Here is an 18625-nt window from a genome sequence, read left to right as displayed (position 1 = left end):
TAAACCCTCATGAGAATATCAGGTCAGAACAGGTCATGGCAACCCATGCTTTGAGTAAATCCGTCTTTCAGCAGCTGTAAACCCCTCATGAGGATATCAGGTCAGAACAGGTCATGGCAACCCATGCTTTGAGTAAATCTGTCTTTTCAGCAGCTGTAAAGCCCTCAGGTCAGAACAGGTCACGGCAACCCATGCTGGTTGTGAGAATCGACCAAATGGCTCAGGTGCTCAGGCCCGGCAACTTGGTTAAATGTCATCAGCGTGGATTGTTGCTTACCGTATATGACCGCGTATAAGCCGAATTTTGAGGACCAGAAAAAAGATTCTGTAGAAAGGGGTCGGTTTATCCACGGGATACACTTTCATGATAGTATTTTTCAGATCGTGATCTGTCAGAAACATCGCCTGAATGACGGTCCGATAGATTACAACTTCCCGAAAGTTTGGAAGTTGCCACGACTAGAGCCATTATTGTTATAAATTATCAATAAAGTTATTATTATACACCAATGTTGTCATTATTAAAAAAATGTTATGCATGTTACTACTTCCAATGATAAGTTTTCAATTGAATGTTCAAAGTTTATCGTTCTTCATAAACACCACAATCTTTACATGTAACAATATATGTAATTCACAGCTATAATATATAATCCCCAGATGCAATCGCCAATAGCTATTATGTACGTTTTGCAAACTTCATAAATTGATAGTGAGCAAGTGTCTACCTTTATTGAAAGAGGCAAATATTCAACTGTATATGCGAGTTATTCCGTTCGCCATTTGCAAAAACATGTGATCAGCTGTTTCCTGTGACGGTACACAAATTGTAATATCAATCACTGGACTGTCTGACCTAGACTTGGTTATGTACAAGCCGCCTGCATATAGTTATAACGATACTAAGTGAGGCATTCACAACAAACGAACAAAACATTACAAAGTTCCAGGATATCCAAAAACTTAGAAACCCCAGCAATGTCTTCTCTTCTGTTGTTCATTATTAAACGACTCCTAATGATGTGAGCTGATCTGTACTCTGAGTCGATAACCTTTTACAAGATGAACACAGTTAAGAGGAGATCACTCGAATTGAGGTGGATCTTTGAGCTAAAAACGTTCCACCCGCACGGTCTCAATGACAGAATGGTTGGCTGATTATCCCCTCTTTTCGTCAACTTGCTCCTTTATAAGATGGTTAGTTTTAAAACTCAGACAACTGCATCTAAATTTACAATTGAAAAAAGAAAATGTCAGTGTGCATTTTATTGTGTTGGGTCCACTTTTCAACTGCCGTGCCAAATTAACAGTTTTACTACAGAGTCACATGGGGAAATCTAGACTAACATCTAGTCTCTGAAATGAACATATCGTACAGAGAAAACAGTTGTTTAGTTATCTTAATAAAAATATAATAAAATGGAGCCCAGTGACTCTCTTCATTTTCAGACACTGCAGTAATCTAGACTTGCCAAACATTATAGACTTGCATGGGCTGTATTTGATATATATTTGTATCAGGGTCTGTACGACAGACTAGGGGAAATCCTTCAGTCTTTACAGTTTTGCATAAAAGTATCATCAATAAGTTTCAACTTTTTAGTATATTTATGGATAAGACGTTCATCTATATAAGAAACATCAACATTTCTGTATGTTAGTATGCATATTTTAAAGCAAATAGAAAGAAAAATGTTCACATTTACGCATTTCACTCATGATGTCATGCAGTTCTATGACACCATGCAATGAGTTTTCCCTGTAGGGACATCAGTTTCAAAAATGTTTTTGCCATAAGCAACACATGACATGTCATAAAATGGGAATTAATTCACTTGTTGGGTTGTTACACCATATATTTCATGATTTGACTTTCAGTCTTTTTTCTTGGATGTATCACTTGGTTGGTGATAGATTATTAACAGTATGACACTCAATACAAAACAGTTCAAGATCCAGTGAACACAAACTCATAACACCAGACATCCTTGATCATACTTATTGATATATTTGTTGCCTCTGATATATACCTGTTACCTCCTCATCTGTCCGGGATGCCCTGTATCAGCAACCCTTATCACAGTCACCCGCTCGGATGGGCCTTTGTCTGGTAATCAACTGGTAATGAACTCCATACGGTGAACAATCTAACAACCCAGCAAAGTAACCCGTAAAGATGGTTGGAAGAGCTAGATGCCTGAAGAGCTGGACTTGAAATGAATAATCAGCCAAGTACTTATCACTTCCTGTTCTAACCGTGTTTATTCCTGCATAATTTAATACAAACTAACATCAATAAGACCGGCCCAGTTATACATGACCTTATTCATTATCAGATTTATCAGGAACTATATATGCCACTAAACCTCAAAGTTACGCCATTATAAACTCTTGGAAATTAAACAAAATATGACCAGCAAGTGCCGACTCCAGAAACAACACAAGGCGTGATTGGTTGATTCGGGATAGAAATAACAACGAGTTACATGATCAGGGTTCCTCATTGTGTTTCAAAGTCAAAGTTTAAGTAAACCTCATGATAATTTGCCTTTTCGCTGACATCATGACTCGTCTGCACAGAAATATATACATGTCAAACTTTGTCAAATTTCGCTAGAATGTATAATGTGAATATTTTACACAAATTGATTTGGCTAATTGTTAGCTAGCATCCCAGACCAGCTATCTAATTTGCATACAATGGTATTAGTCTAGGTCACAAAGGTCAACAATGAAAACAAGGCACTTTCATTCATAAATCGTAGTGAAAACGTAATAGCACTTCCAAATATGGCACACATTTCTTGGAAATTGAAAGATGCAAACATTTCTAAAAATTTATGAAGCAAAGTAGTCCGACTATTGACAGGCAAACACAGACAGAAAAAACACACTATATTTTAATGAAATTAAGTGCAACCATATTAGGATAAACACACTTGATATTTCTTTGGCATATTTTAACCAACATCGCGCCAATACTGCGTCAACCCTGAAGATTGGATGGATTGAACATATCGTCAAATGGTCAAGCTACCCATCATTCGTTTTCAACATCTGTTTGCGTTTATCTGAGATGATCTTTGATCAAAGGTGATATTGGTAGATCGTGAATTTATTACCCATGTGGTTAAAGCTTTTGCTCGTCACGCCGAAGACCCGGGTTCGATTCCCGACAAGGGTACAATGTGTGAAGCCCATTTCTGGTGTCCCCCACCATGATATTGCTGGAATATTGCTAAAAGCGGCGTAAAACCATACTCTCTCACTGACCTTTGTGTTACTAAGCCATTGTAAATTGACAGATTGTGGTGACTGCTTAACATTTAAACTAAAAGGTTGCTATATTAAAAATTCTCCCTGATAAGTCAAATATCTGCCTTATACTAAAGGCAGCCTCTGACAATCTATCTGATGTATGCTGATGTTTTTCTTACAAGCATTATAAGCTGTACTCAACCGAAGTATATTTTCCCAAACATTATAACGACCTGTTCCTTCTCTGGTTGGTATTTTCATTCTATGTAGCACAATATTCTTGCCTGTTATACATTTTAAAATAGTTAGAACCTGTATACCACATGGCAGTTAGCTATTGATTTGTAGCTCGCTGTCATTCAGCCACTGAGGCCATACACATGAAAGGACAAGTCTTTGAAGCCCTGCTTTGGAAATGTTAGAAATTATTATCTGAAGTATGCCATAAAATAGGTGTGTTTTGTTGTTGTAAACTGATCATAAACTGAAATGTGCAATTACATCTGAATGATTTCATAACAACACTAATTGCCTTCTACAGTTTGGAAAGAGTGCTGTGAGCCTGTTGCTGACACAGAAAACACACAGGCAAATTTGACAAGGTGCCATTTGGAGGTCAACCACTGAAGTATTTGCTGCTGCTTGATATTTGACACATTTTCTCAAATTAATCTGACATATTTGATCATTATTTGGGAGTATCTTAGCTATAAGACAATGAAGGAACCCTTGATGTTAATTTTTATTTTTACTATTGATCTGCTACAGAGTTGCCATCTACCTGATGGTAGCAGTGGTAGTCCACAAGGAAATGTCACTAGTCCTGCTAGAGTTGCCATCTACCTAATGGTAAAAGTGGTAGTCCACAAGGAAATGTCATTAGTCCTGCTAGAGTTGCCATTTATCCAATGGTAAAAGTGGTAGTCCACAAGGAAATGTCACTAGTCCTGCTGCAGAGTAGCCATCTATCTAATGGTAAAAGTGGTAGTCCACAAGGAAATGTCACTAGTCCTGCTAGAGTTGCCATCTACCTAATGGTAAAAGTGCTAGTCCACAAGGAAATGTCACTAGTCCTGCTACAGAATAGCCATCTATCTAATGGTAAAAGTGGTAGTCCACAAGGAAATGTCACTAGTCCTGCTAGAGTTGCCATCTACCTAATGGTAAAAGCGCTAGTCCACAAGGAAATGTCACTAGTCCTGCTACAGAATAGCCATCTATCTAATGGTAAAAGTGGTAGTCCACAAGGAAATGTCACTAGTCCTGCTACAGAATAGCCATCTATTTAATGGTAAAAGTGGTAGTCCACAAGGAAATGTCACTAGTCCTGCTAGAGTTGCCATCTACCTGGTGGTAAAAGTGGTTGTCCACAAGGAAATGTCACTAGTCCTGCTGCAGAGTAGCCATCTATCTAATGGTAAAAGTGGTAGTCCACAAGGAAATGTCACTAGTCCTGCTACATAATAGCCATCTATCTAATGGTAAAAGTGGTAGTCCACAAGGAAATGTCACTAGTCCTGCTAGAGTTGCCATCTACCTGATGGTACCAGTGGTAGTCCACAAGGAAATGTCACTAGTCCTGCTAGAGTTGCCATCAACCCAATGGTAAAAGTGGTCTACATGGATACATGAGTCCATCCTCAATTTGACTTGTCTCTGACTAGCTAGCCCAACCAGCATTCACTTGTAGCACCAAAGGTCCAGGTCTGAGTCCCACATAGGTACAATGTGTGAAGCCCATTTCTAGTGTCCCCTGAAGTGATACTGCAGGAATACAGCTACAAGTGTCATAAAATCATACTCACTCACCACAATCCCAACCCAAACCCCGGAGTCATGTCTTGCCCTTACCACACCCAATAAACTTAAAACACCAAGTAAGTCCCTTGGTTAGACATAGTATTATTATAACCTTTAATCTTGTAGCTATGCCATTTGATTTAGCTGGCTGCCACTGGTGACCAGTCACTGTCAAACATATGACCTACACCTTGCAGTGACACTAATGATTCTACAATAAGTGAATTTGTGTTCGAAACCAAATTCCCTGTTGGAATCAGCTTCCCCTGAATCATCTGCATACAGATGACTATAACATGGGTAGGTGGCATTGGAACATTTCTTCATTTGTCATGACCAAATGTTTCAACTGGTGAATTTTTAACACTGTGATACTACATGTATACATCTTCATTTGTCCAAATATGTATAAAGTTTTGTTTTATTAGTTATGGAAAAATGTAAAAATGCAAAGAGGAAAAAAGTATACTCTAAATGATAAAAGTTTTACCAAATATACAAACAAAATTATTTAAAAAAGAACTATTTTAATCCAACACATCTGAATTTATTTCATTTTGATTATTTTGCAAAACTTTCATTAAACTGTCCATGAAATCAAGAAAATGAATTGAGGATTTAAAATTTTTTTTTTAATGATCAGACTTTTGAAAAATAGCAAAGAGGCTTTAAATACCATGACCAAAGTATGGGGTAACGTGACTTGTTACAGACTTCTGTAGCTTCATGTGTCATCAAATGGCAGGAGATGATGACTAGAATATATTCAAATGAGATAGGTCAGGTCACTTGATGAAGATTGAAAAGATTTCAAATGCTGTTGCATTAAGCTTGAATTTTAAAAAATAAATATGTTACATATTCATTAAGCATCACATCACATATGACCTTGTGGATGAGCAGTAGTATGACTATAATCTGAACATTACTTCACAGGGTTACCAAGAACAAAGATGTCATCAAACGTGTTAGGTGACTGTTATTGTAATGGCCAGACTTAATTATTTACAGTCCACCATCACATAGCTTGACTACTGCTGAGTACAGAGCTAAACAACAAATGCAAGCTAGGGCACTTTACTCATCAATTAATTAATTTCATGATTTACAATTCACAATATTATTGATCAGTTTCAGCGCCAACGTCCATGATCCACCATCCACATTAATTCTTCAGATCTTTGTGTATTTTGGTACATGTGGATCGGGGCTACGACATCATGAACGTGGACCCAGATCCAAATCATCACTGAATAGACGTAGTCATCATGAACACACACAGAAACAATCGTGAGTGAAAGACTTGGGTTTAACGCCGCTTTTAACAGTATTCAAGTTATATCATGGCATGTCAGCTTAATGTGGGAGGAAAGCTCGAAGTGATGCAGGTCTCAGACATTTACCATTTCGGTCAAACCCATGAGCACAGGTATGGTGCTGATAAACCTAGAAACACAAAAGGGGCGAACCAGGTATCTGGCTTGTCCAAGGGACACTACTCTGCACAGCAAATCGCAGTGCCTCAGACAACTTGGCCAACCGTGCCCCCCAGAAACAACAGAAATACGAACCTGAAAACATGTGCAACATACAGATAACAGATAATAATTGATAAACATAACCATCAGCCAAAATAATTTGATGCTGAAATTAGAGCATGAGAATACACACTGACACTCATCATCCTAAATCTGGAACATTTTCCTTCATGACACTTACAGTATTCTACGTAATAAGCGCCAGGGCGCTCTCAATATTAGAAATAGGGGGCTCTTATTACAATATTATTTTGGTGGAAAAAAACAGCCTTGAAAGATAAATTTTGTGGTTTATGCTGCAGCCTGAAATGTTTGATATATTTTTCCAGAATTTAATTGCCCATGATTAAGTGTGCATAAAACACACGAGTGCGTATTATACGCAAAAAATAAGCCTTGTGTACATTGATCAATCGGAAGGGGTGCCAATTGGGAATGTTCACTAGCCAATATATTAGCAAATATTGCCATGGGCGCTTATTAGAGTGGGGCGCTTATTATGTCGAATACGGTAAATGGTAATTTCCTCTGCTACAAGAGACCAGATGCCAAATGCAGAGTCCAGTGTACCATTTTGACTATCATAAGAATGTGTCCATAAATCACCATCAAATAGTGATGATACCAGGTGATCGTGAATAGGTGTGCTTATCAAACACACATCATAAACACATGCAAAGACAAGTCAATTATTCACTTGAACAAACACAGTAAACAAATGGTACAAGTCAAAATAGAGAATTGCATTGGACATCATTTGGGTCATTGATGGTCAAATCAGGAAAAAGCCTCAACATGTCTCAAACTTTTTCATAACACATTCAATTTATTTATTTGTCACAAGGGACAGCAGTTTATTTTTTATCTGCACCATAAATTGCAATATCACCTGGAGATGTGTTTTGTCTAAAAGATGACTAGAATTGCCATAATCTGATGTCACATCAAACCAACCCATCCTATACTTGTCCCGGGTAGTTCATATAAGGATCTCTCATATTAAAACCAGACCTGTTTACTTTCTAATTTGATAGAGAAGGGAATCATAGATTTTGCAAAAGTACAAAAATCAAAACTTGATTCATAACATGTTTTCTTAACATTTTGTAAAATGTTTTAAAACATATATTTCCAATAATTTTATAAAGGAAATATACCTCAAATCAGCTTCATTTTGTGCTTACCAAGAAACCCCTGTAAAACTAGAAATTAAATTGGTCTGGCCTTAAGAACATAAACATTTTGGGAAATTTCAAATTCAATAAAAAACAAGTAATGTATGGCATTTCTTCCATCACATCCTCAAACCAAATCTAATTGTACAACCAGCTAGGAAGGAATTCATGAATACAAATACAGAAGAAAGAACATTGTTTCAATTTACACATGCAAATTTAAATATCTTCCCGTTTCAAGGTCATCTGATCATTTCAAGTTCAAAGACTACACATCAACACCTAACATGAAGACAACCAAAGAATGGAAGTCAAAACATCATATGCAAATACATCTTTGAAAAAGCATCAGAAATGCAAATGTCACAAATTATTTAAGTCAATCGAATTATGTCCATGAATATATCTGACAATGGATCATCAAGAGAACCAAATATTATATAAAAAAGACATCACGAAGACACAACCGTGATGAGTCCAAGACGACATCCATATCAAATTTCTCATAATAGCTGACGAAATAGAGATAAAAACTCCGAGAAACTTATCATACCAAATAAACATCGATCACTGGAATTTGATTAGCTGATAATATTCTGAAATATGTCTAAATTCTTCTCCCATTTACTACCACGACAGAAAATCTATTAACTTTTTGATCAGCAACAGCAGTCTGCTCTCAACTCTGATAAATTGATTTTCAAATATGAAATGCAATGCATATGGGTACATTCATTTTATTATGAATGAAGTGAAAAGGTTAAACCACAGAGACCTATATCAAATGTTCCAGGAAGTAGAAGTCTGTGCTTGTAATGAGAAGTTCCAACACGAAATCCATCTAGGCATTGAAAGAAGCAGAATTCGACAGGAGAAATATGTTAATTCCCAATGACCTCTTAGTTGAGTGACTGAGATCACTTAAAGGCTCTCCTAATCAACATATAGCTGCAGCACCATTACATCATTGCCAAAATTCGGCAAAGGGGTAGAATCGGCATTAAACTTATCAGCTTCTTAAATCTGTTTCTTGCCGTTCCAATCCATCCAATTCCATTGCAAAAGAAAGCCAAAGACATTCCAGAAGTAGCTGCCGATTTCTGGCATTGGAACCACGGGGAAATATTTGACCTTGAATTGTGTTCATATGAATGACATTATTGCAAATATACATTAAGATGTTCTTCTGTTATTGATAGAGATATGAAAATGAAAAATACTGGTAAAATGCAGTCAATGAGAAATACAAGCATTGATAATAGTCTCACATTACACACTGCAGTCAATTAACTATTTGCAATATCCAATGGTGCCTATCAAATACATATAACTTATAAAAATATTGGCACTTGAGTCTAAGGACTCACCTTGCTGAAATGTTTCCCAAGGAAAAAAGCCCCAAAGTAACTGCTAACTTTCCTCTGAAAACATGTATCAAGTTTAGGCAAAACAAATTACTAGTACCTCCTTGTAAAATGGTTGCCAACTGAGGAACTCTCCGTGTATACGTCCCGCAAATGCCGAGTGCCGATATTGGTTGCCGTTGGAATAATCAGAGACCCAACCTTCTATTGATTTTCCTGATGAAGATCGGGGGCCGTTTCAAAACTGGGCAGGCCCATTTCTGTAAAGGGAAGGCATCAAATTATTTAACCTTGAATTGTTGAGCTGATATTTAGCGCCACGTCTATTGGTTGGCTTCACAACCATTCCTGCATTTCCAGGCTGCCAAGCAACCTTTGCCGCCATAATGGAGTAATGGCGATTAGCTTTATGGGTGATGTGATATTAAATAAAATAAATCAAATAATATGCATGGACGGTGCCTGGCTGGTTGGCAGTGTCCAGCACGTAGCTACAGCAGTGTAGTGAGCGGAAGTGGGGATATTACGCCCTGCAGTCATTTGTGTGAGGAATATTTACAGGAGCGATATCTTCTTTACACGATTGCTTCCACATTGTGAACACACTGGAGATGGCTTAATAGCCTCACCCTATTTGTATGAGATTATATCTCAGACTGTCCACAAAAAAAATATTCCATTTATCATGACAAAGTTGTAGGTTCTTCATTAGAATTAGCTGGGGATGATGGCGGAATTGGAATGATTTGTATCAGAGAATCCCTAAGCGTTGATGAATTCCATGTCACTTTCCAAACATCTGAAAAGTATGTTTCATGGGCTAAGGAAAACTATGTTAGGCAGTGTAAGTAGAAAAATGAGTTTAGTTATGCAGTGTTCAAAATTATGGGAAACCCTTGGGTCCTGGCCCCACTTGCACAAAGCGATCTTAGTGCTAAGATGATCGTAACTCCCATACTTTAACATAGGTTTACAATAGTCTTAGCGCTAAGATCGCTTGGTGGACCCTGAACGAGGTTTGCTCCAATAGTACCGGAACTTGAATCTTATGGACCCTAATAGTTTTATTTGGAACAGTGTGCTAGTGTCAGGAACCCCTTCTCTGTCATGCTAGATTCTGAACACTGGATATGTAATTTGTTCATACTATTATTATCTACCATAGACATTCTATTAGGATCAACAAGAAACACTAATAAAATATGTTTCACTGATGAACAAACATCAAATTCATGAAATATATATCTTTCATATTTGCCATTTTAGCGGAACCCATGCTTGCTGTAAAAGGCGACTATGCTTGTCGTAAGTGGCGATTAACAGGATCGGGTGGTCATGATCGCTGACTTGGTTGATGCATACCATCGGTCCCAATTGCGTGGATCGATGCTCATGATATTAATCACTGGATTGTCTGGTCCAGACTCGATTATTTACAGACCACCGTCACGTAGCTGGTATATTGCTGAGTGTGGCGTTAAACAACAAACCAACCAACCATTTAAGCGGCCTGCTCCAATAAAAGCCTCCGACTAACTTCTAGATCAACCTGTATGAAATCTTTAGAAGTGCTCTCTACTAACACTGACAATTTACATAAGTCCATATATTCTTGTGGATGTTACAAATATTTTACAGAAAACAGAGCATAAAAGGGATATATAATTCAAAAAATATTTTGTTTCATCGTCAAATGAACTAAGTTTGTTCAATACCACTTGATCTCTGAAAACAGATTTAACTTATTGTGTATGGTTTGAATAAATGTCCCCCTTTGTCAATTTTCTAAAACCTGGGGTGCTTATTATGGCTATTACGGTACATGTTTATGACCTTAATCGACTTAAATTACTAAGGTGTTTTATTTACTATATATGAAATGAATTTGAAACAACATGTACTGCGCTATTTATCTAACATAATTTTGTTAATTTTCTTTTCTTTTCCCTTTTGCAGCAAATAACAAAATGGCTGGTTAAACATTTTAAATTTAATTTCCCTCACCACAAAGATATTCATTTTTACATATCGGCACCTTACTCCACCATTCACTCACTCACCCACTGTCATACTTCAGAGTATTGCCATGGCATTCACATAATCTCGTTGGCAATCTTATTATTTCATTATAAAACAGAATTATTATTTATTTGATTCCATCTGTTCATCATTGATTCGGTTACACCTAAAATATAAAAGGAAAGAGCCAAGATCACAAGATTACAAACATCAGATCCAGGCATGGCAAGGGGATGCAACTCTTGAAAGACATTTTTAAGAGGCTCCATCAGCATGCTGACAAGGTAAGGATGTAATCTGTTGGGTGAATCCATGTCCAGGTGGTACATCAGCCCAAGTCTCAAATTTATTAGTATAGGCCCACTTTCACTAAACCATCTTAGTGCTAAGATTTCTATAGGTCAATGCTACAGTATGGGAGTTACAAGTTATCATCACAGCTAGGTAACAAGGATTCCATCTTGTTGAAAACGTTTGTGTGGCAATATTTTAGACAGTCTGTACTTTTCATCTCCTGTCAGTCGACCTCTGCCTTAAATTCTCACTCAAACATGTCATTATTCATTTATTCACCTACTTGCCACATTGATACATATTATTCCCCGCAAAAGTAATGGCTTTATATTTTCATTAAGAAAATCCACTAAATATTCGAAGAAGGGAAGTAACTCTGATTTACTTTTCCACCATCTTTGAGCCCCCTGCTTTTTTTTCCATTTTTAGCTGTGAACACTGATGCATTTCAGAAAAAGCACGACAGATGATCAAATACCATCAACCATTATTGCACATGTTCAAAAGAACAAAGTATTTTTTTATTTCCTTCCGCTACAAAGCTGAAAATGGCGATGAGAAAGACACAAATAATATGGATGGAGTTACGTCCTGAAGCAGACGCACAGCAATTTCTCAAAGAGCAGACACTCAGCAATTTCTCAAAAAGCAACCTGAGTGAATTGTGACGCGGAGGGACAATCTGCACAGACCGGCAAGCCAACTTGCCTAAAAACTATTGGATTTCACAAGCTTATAACTGACCAATCAGATAGCTACAATTCAAAACATGTTATAATAATGTTTTTGTGGCATCCATTGTGGTTATCTGATCATCATCATGTTCTTCCAAAATAAAAAGATATATATTCGTGGTTACCTGTGATATCTAAACGAATTAATATATTTAGTAATTTATGAAACGCAGAGACGCAGAATAATGACTTTCCTATGTAAAAATGTCAAATTTGAAAAACAAGTATCATCATCGTATCTTATTTCTAATGGGTTATAGCAGCCAGTGCTCGAGTTAAGAAAAACAAGATCTCTCCTTGACAACCAGAACCAGATCACCATCACTGTCAGTGCTTCCAGACAAGCCAAACGTACGTAATATACTCCGTCAAACAAGGACAAGATGTAAAGTAACTCATAAATGTCATATAGGAAATGGAAAGTGTATATTATTATTAGGAGTGCAATCTGACCTCCACCCTGACATTTCTGTTCCTTGTTTGCACGGATGATGTTTTTACCAAACAAGGCTTTGATTTGATTAAATGAAATTAACTTAATTTGACATTTTAGACACATGGAAATCTGGGAGCATATCAGTGCTGCAACAGTGAGAGAGTTGTGAGTTCGGTGTAACACTGCTTTTTAAGGGTTCGTGTATTCCAGTTATCGTGGTAGTACAGTTATATCACGACGTGTCAGCTCGATGTGGGAGGAAAGCCCAAAGTGATGAAGGTTTCAGACATTTACCACCTACTAAGGTGAAATTCACGAGCTTGGGTATGGTGCTGAAAAACCTAGAAACATAATCGGGGCGGTCCATGATCACTGGCTCCTGGTGGCCCAGGGGAAGCAAATCTGCACAACAAACTGTGGCTCCTTAGACATCTGGGCCCCCCAGACCCCCCACTGCTGTAACAGCTGCAGGAGGTCAGTAATTATACAAATATCTCACTAACAAGGTCTTAATACTATACATCAGTGCAGCAGATAAGATTCGTATCTGCTTATCTTCAAATCTGCATAAAATATGCCACTGCATCAATTTATCGCGGGAGGAAAGGCTTAGTGATGCCGGTCTTATATGTAAACACAAGCAGGGGTACGGTGCTGTCACAGCTTGAAGCACATCCCGGATTCAAACCTAACTAAGGTGCCTAGTGCACATGAGGGATGCAACTCTACACTGCAGATTGAAATGCCTTTTATAAGACAACTGGAGCACCATGCCCCAATTCCAATCTTCAGGTGAGACCACCCAGACATGTTACATCCGAAAAATGCTGATAGTTTTCTTGGCTTATAAGGAGCAGAATCTCTGCACTTTTATGCAGCAAACGTAAATCAAATAAACATATCATTTTTAGTTTATAAAACTCAGGAAACTCACCATAACGTCACTTGACTGTCTTGCCTATTACTGGATTGTCTGGTTAATACTGGAATTGTTTACAGGCTGCCGTCATACGGCAGAAGAACTGCGACAAACAAACAAACACTTTTCTATGCAAACTGAGTTGGTGGTGTGTGCAACTAGATAGTGAGGACACGTTTACCCTTTTTATGTACACCTGGTGTCATCGCTGAATTTTAGTGATCCATACATATAATTTTCACTGCTATTTTGCATTTTACATCCATTGGAAGCTGACATTTTATATCTATAGGTTTTCAGGGGTTTTGTAATATTTAGTCTTTGACACAAGCTTATTTTCTCTGGCAATGTTGACAAAACAGTTAATAATTGGGTAAAAACCCATCTTAGGACTTGCTTATACTTAAATTTTCTCTTGACATTTGTAATATCATCCTCTATTTCATCCATGCTTATGAACTTGATGATGCCAGAAGTCAGAAACTGGCAAGATCAGTTCACAAGAGAAGTATCATATTACCAGGGAATTAAAACAATCACAAGATCAGATTTATTTCTATCCTTTTCTTTTCTTTTTTTTTTATTCTGAGGTTCAGCGAGGCGAGATGAGGTGGGGATTAACATCAGATTCAAGATTATTGCCCTTCTATCTAGCGAAATATGTGCACATGTGTGCATGTATGGATGCTTGTACTAGTCCGGACTGACGTTGGTTTTATAGCGCTAGCCAACTGAGATAACATGCTGCAGTTTAAGATGTATTCCCCACTCAGACACATTCTACTCAGAGCCAACCACTCCTTGTTTTATGCCCCATAGTGAGTGAGTTGGGCGTAACGCCGCTTTTAACAGTATTCAAGTCACATCACGGCGTGTCAGCTTAATGTGGGAGGAAAGCCCGAAGTGATGCAGGTCTCAGACGTTTACCACTTCGCTGAAACCCACGAGCACGGGTATGGTGCTGACAAACCTAGAAACATAATCCGGGCGAACCAGGATTGGAACCCACAATCATAGGTTTCTGGCGTGCCTATGGGACGCAACTCTGCACAGCGAATTGCGGCCCCTTAGATGACTGGGCCACCCGTGCCCCCTTTATGCCCCTTAAAGCTGAGCACCTTATCATCTTTTGGTATAACGCGGCCACCAACCATCTGCTCTCCGTGCAGACACTCCATCCACTAGACTACTGAGGCAGTCCTTTTCTCGTCTGAATTCGTTTTGATACAGAAAGCAAATCCAAAGATATGCATTTATTACTTCTACCTCTGTGAAGGTGTCAAGTGTAAAACAAAAGGGAAATCCCTATGGTGTGATTGGCTATAAATAGATTCATCACAATTTATTGCACAAAAATCTCTCTCATCGTATCATAAAGATGATGCAAGTCAAAGACTGCCCAGAACCAGTCTATGTCAAGAACTCTAGACAAGGTCAGCAGCATCAGTATATCAGCCACCTTTCATTCCAATCAGTCAGAAACATCCTGATGATGACAAAGAATAAATGAAGTTGCTATCCATTAAAAGTGTCCTGTATTCATGTATTAATCAATATGTTTAAGTGACATTCTAGAAGCTGTACTATCAATGAAGAAGCTTGATGAACGTACAGTAAGGAAACTCCATCTTCATTTGAATCAGTTCGGAGTAGGAATAATGTGTCCAATTGGGTATTCATGAAGACTTATTCGACCCCAGATCTTCACGAGTCACACATTATGCATGCATCCACGTTGCTATATACTGGTATGGGAATCACCTTGAATTCATGTTTACCTCACCTCACCATAACCAATTTTTTAGTAATATTTAACATAGTCAGAATGTCAAAAGGCATCAACAGGTATTCCATTTTTGTTGTAACTTGTGAGGAGCCACATTTTGAGGCTCATACAAGACTGTATTCTTGAAATGACGTAAACACTGATGGTCTGCTTCCAAATTCTTGGGGGAACCCCTGGGAATTCCCTAGCACTAATACACACAGAAACATTGAGTCATTTAAACCCTTTAATCTTGAATCTCAGCATTTTAGCATACATTGGGATAAGTCAGAGTGTTTGACAGTATGCATGTTTGCAAATATCCTTGCCACGGCCTATCCTAAGTGATCAAAACAATGAAATGTACATCCAAACTATCGACTCAGTCCATGTCTAGACTGACAGTGACAGTCTGAAGCAAATCAGCAGCCAATTTATCAGTGATGACTAACATTTGTAATCACCACAGGTTCATTAACAACTTCGGAAATCTCTCCCATCACGTTTATCGTGTCGGCCATTTTGACATATGCTGTGCTTGATGTGAATGAATTACGAGGTGCTGTCACTATGACTGACTTGTTGAGGTAGTTCCTAAGTGACCATTTTCATCTATTGATGTATTATTTGAATCTATTTGTTGTAACCAAACTACAGGAGGTATGAATGTACAGCAATTTGATGGTTGGTTGTTTGTTGTTTAACGCAGCACTCAGCAATATTCCAGCTATATGACGGCGGTCTGCAAATAATAGAGTCAGGAACAGACAATCTAGTGATTGATATCATGAGCATGGATCCATGCAATTGGGAGCCTGACCATCCAATTCTGTTAGTAACCTCTTACTACAAGCATTGTCGCCATTTACGGCAAGCATGGGTTGTTGAAGACCTATTCTACCCCTGAATCTTCACTGATCACAGCAATTTGAGCATGCATATGCTAACGTTGCCCCAACTTTTGAGAACCTGTTTTATTCTGCGTTACAGCTAGTTGTTGTATGCTGTATTGCTGAATGAAGTCACACACAGTAAATGAAATTGTGTACTCCATCCTTCGAGGTACCCAAAAGTGATTGACTTTCACTTTGTGTGAGTTCATTGCTGTATGAACCTTCACAGACTGATGGCCCAACTGTATGAATGTCAGAGCTTGCATGTCTTAACTAAATCTCTGTTTTGTGGACAAAATCCTGATAAACAATTTTCTGAGAGTGATAACAGGGCTTTTATCAATTTTATCAATTCTAAATCTTTGAAATGTGATAAAACTCAATCAAAAAATGTTTTCTGTATAAAACAGGACAGTTTATCATTTTCAAATTTACATCAATGTGCCATTTGAGATATCTGAATATTTTAGAATCAAATGTTTTGATAGAAAAAATATATTGAATACATGTCTTCTTATATTTGAAAAAATAACTTTTTAGGGATCAAAAAGTAACAACACAAATTATCATCTGCTTTTAAGCAAGAATGAAACTTCAACCCGACATCTGTCAAAGCAGCAGTGGCCATCACAGGTCTGAACTGAATGTCTTCAGTTCCAAATCTGAGTGCCATGTCTGTTGTTTACGAGCTAACTGACATTTGACACTTATGCCTGTTTGTGAGTTTGCACTGCGTACGATGCCATGAAGCCAAACATTGGGAGGTTTATGCCGCTGGAATCATCCTTTCTTGGATTTATCCTTCAGCCAAATCCGATCAATCTGCCCAGTAACGAGATTTATTATTTCTGGGACTTTGAAATCACCCCCCCTCCCCTCCATCTCTTCCTATTGGTCCTTCTAAGTCTTATCCCGGCTCAGAGGGTCACAGCCTCCAGCAGACAAGCAACAGGGGCAAGTGATGTCGGATGCCGGTCCATCCTCATGAATACGCCCGAGGAAGCTGACTTCAGCTCTTGTGACGAAAAACCCGATTAAGCAGTTATGAGGAATAGATCTGACATTTCCTCACATATAATTGCAAAAAATGAATCCCTCAAATGTGAGAACGCTGGATTCAGGTCTGGGTCTTTTTGTTTATGAGTGACATGGGCTGATTGGAATGGAACAGCTAGACCCTGGGGAAATTCTCTTAATTATCCCATGAAGCTGCTCTTCCACGGTCTGCTGTCATGCCAGACCATCGGTGAAAGATCATCACCAACTTCCACCAAAAGGAACTCAAACATCACCTCAGCTGCAAGTGTCCAGAAAAGTCGCGACATCCTCACTTTTAAACCCATCCACCACTGCTATCAAACTACAACATACTACTCAACTTTGGATAGGGGTAACCAGATATGTCCTATTTCAAGATACACTTGACAGATTATGAGAATCAGGTTTGAGTATCATGGAAAGAGAAAATATCTATCAATAGTGGAGTAGTTTATTTTATTTTGTTTGTTGTTTAACGCCGCACTCAGCAATATTCTAGCTATATGACAGCAGTCTGTAAATAATTGAGTCTGGACCAGACAATCCATTAAAATTTGACATCATGAGCACTGATCCACGCAACAAAAAATACGATGACATGCATTTTAAATCTGGTAAACTATATGCTGATATGGGTACAACTACTCATGTATAGTTGACAGCTAGGAGGACTTCTGTTGAAGATCTGAATATTTATTTGTGCGATTACAGCCAAAATACAGGATAATGGCAATGATGTAATAGAGGTAAGGCATTCGCAAGAATTATCCCTACTAACAGTGGAGCAGTATATTTTAAATGACTATCTGGTAAACTCTCTTTACAGTAATTAGAAAAGTTTGTAAAGATTCATGAGTTCTCACATGCAATGGACCCTCTCAAAGAGAAGGTAATTTTGTAACAATAATTACACCTCAACCTAAGCGTCCATTTTCTCATAAAACTTGCTTTTAAGTCTGCTGTATTTTGAGGAATGACAGTAGTATGCAAGCAAGGAACGAGAAGAGGCTCCCTTCATGTCTAATGAATGTTTACAGCCTTGAATGGTGGAGTTCTCTACAGTAACTGTCACTCAGTAGAAGCAATTAAATTCTATTTCAGTGTGCAGGACAAGTTTCTCAAGCTGAATTCCCTGAGTGTTCCGCAGCTTCTCTGTTCATGGTAAAGCTGGTTAATCAAAGAGGATGCTTTAATACCTTATTAGTTCCAGACGAAGAGATGTGGACTTGTTGGGTACACCTTCTGAAGAAGGAGTTACGGCTGCAGCTTATTGCTTGATGAGAGGAGACAATGTTAACTGTGAAATACTCGGGATGGGATTAGCGGAGATGCTGAGATGTGTGGTATTACAATATGGTGTTTGGAGGTATCGCTGAGTCGAAACTCGTGAAA

At 38.1% G+C, this 18625-nt stretch overlaps 1 long non-coding RNA gene across 2 annotated transcripts in view; it reads right to left on the bottom strand.

Moving 5' to 3' along the window:
* The window catches only part of LOC139453227 (uncharacterized), a 193932-nt gene that overhangs the window by 112154 nt on the left and 63153 nt on the right, over window positions 1-18625 (bottom strand). Inside the window, exon 3 of one of the 2 annotated variants that reach the window (XR_011652407.1) lies at window positions 9139-9395. This is a non-coding gene — a long non-coding RNA (uncharacterized lncRNA). The remainder of the gene's footprint in view (window positions 1-9138; window positions 9396-18625) is intronic. The other variant, XR_011652406.1, reaches the window with a different exon arrangement.

Source organism: Haliotis cracherodii, unplaced genomic scaffold (assembly GCF_022045235.1).
Source record: "Haliotis cracherodii isolate W230 unplaced genomic scaffold, xgHalCrac1.p SCAF_9, whole genome shotgun sequence".
NCBI classification, from domain to species: domain Eukaryota; kingdom Metazoa; phylum Mollusca; class Gastropoda; order Lepetellida; family Haliotidae; genus Haliotis; species Haliotis cracherodii.
This window is presented reverse-complemented; position numbering and strand designations above follow the sequence as displayed.